This window comes from Eurosta solidaginis, chromosome 1 (genome assembly GCF_040869045.1).
Source record: "Eurosta solidaginis isolate ZX-2024a chromosome 1, ASM4086904v1, whole genome shotgun sequence".
Lineage (NCBI taxonomy): Eukaryota > Metazoa > Arthropoda > Insecta > Diptera > Tephritidae > Eurosta > Eurosta solidaginis.
Genome location: NC_090319.1, coordinates 164,613,276 through 164,615,010, shown reverse-complemented (window position 1 = coordinate 164,615,010; position 1,735 = coordinate 164,613,276). Strand labels below are relative to the sequence as shown.

General features: G+C 37.7%; 1 pseudogene; it reads right to left on the bottom strand.

Moving 5' to 3' along the window:
* Positions 1-307: 307 nt before the first annotated feature.
* On the bottom strand, positions 308-1,535 carry LOC137238427 (uncharacterized; annotated as a pseudogene).
* Positions 1,536-1,735: the final 200 nt, after the last annotated feature.

Sequence of the window (1,735 nt, the reverse complement as noted above, 5' to 3'; positions counted from 1 at the left end):
TCAATAATAAAATTAATGAATATTATAATCGAATTTTTGTTCCATTTTATAAATCTATTTTTTTCTTCAGATTATAACCTAAAAGAAACGATAAGTAAACGGTTTAGATTTTGCTTATACTAATATGGCTTCAAATTTACAGCTACGAACGCGAAAGTAACAGTGGAAACTATTAAAGTTATTGCTTTTCTTTTATTTATTTTCTCTGACTTTAGAAAAACCTTAAATGGATTATATCACTTAAAACATATGAACTAATTCCAGAAACATTTGAGGTTGGACATTCAGAGTACCAGTACCAGTACACTTATACATATGGGCCACTTTTGGCTAGGTCGATGGCATCTTGGAATGGCACAGCTCCCTCATTTACGAAATACTCTGCAAGCCGATCACGGAGGCTAAATGCATTAGCAGGACCTCTACGTACTGCAGATCGGAGTGGTGGTAAAGAGCGCTGACTTTCTATTTCGCGGCGCCATTCTCCTTCCAGCATTAAATTGCCTTCAAATCTGTCAACGTAATTTTCTGGGCAATACCAGCGGCTTTGATAATTCAGCATGATAAAATTATGTAAGGCAAGGCATGCCAAAACTATTTTTTCACAATTTTCAGGGGCACATTCAATTGTTGTTCGCAGTATTCTCTACCGTGCCGCTGCTATTCCAAATGCGTTCTCTATTACCCTTCGACCCCTTGAAAGCCGGTAATTAAATATGCGCTTGGATCTGGTTAAATTGGAGCCAGGGTATGGCCGCATCAAATTGGGTCTTAGTGGAAATGCAGCATCGCCTACGAAATAGTGAGGGAAAGGCTCAAACGATTGTCTTGATAGTGGTGCGGAGGGCGGAAGTGGGAGAGTGTCTTGCATTAATGACTGTCGAAAGGGTGAAAGTTGGAAAATTCCTATAAGAAAGAGAAATTTATAAATAAGCACTTAAAATGTATGTACATTGATATGTATGTTTTCACATATTATAAATTATATAACAGCTATTACCTCCGTCACTTTGACTGCCATAGCTTCCGATGCTCACTGCAGTGAAGGTATATTTCGCTTCGCAAGTCGCCATCAGGACAATACTAAAAAACGTCTTATAATTAAAATACAGAGAACCTGAACTGGCCGGACATTTGATAGCAATATGCTTGCCATCAACTGCACCAACACAGTTTGGTAAGTTCCACATATTGAAGAAATCCTTAGCAATGTCCTTGTACTGTGACTCTGTAGGTTCACTAACGTAGACTGGTCAAGAAGTCGCCAGATCACTTCACAGGTCTCCAATATAATATTGCGCACTGTTGTTTTACCAAGTTTGTAGCTCCAGGCAATGTTCTGAATAGATACTCCTTGTGACAAATATCTTTACATTCAATATGAAATAAATATAAACATTCAGTCACACATTAAAGTGATAATATAATTACAGCAATACCAAAGAAAGTCTTTCTTCGGGATCAATCCTTTGCTTTGGTTTCCGCAGGGAACTGCTGACCAAATTTAAAAGTAATTTAAACACAACAGGGGTCATTCTTGTATGAGAAAAGACCTCCGCAGGGTTCAAAGTTTTTATTTGGCGAAACACTTGAAGTTGGTAACCACTTGTGGCCCAATTTTGATTGATGGGACGCACAGCATATCGCCTTTGCCTTTTGTTACTATTTTTGTACTCTTCGTACAATTTGTACAGCTCACACAAATCCAAAAATAAATCACTAATTTGTTTGTTTT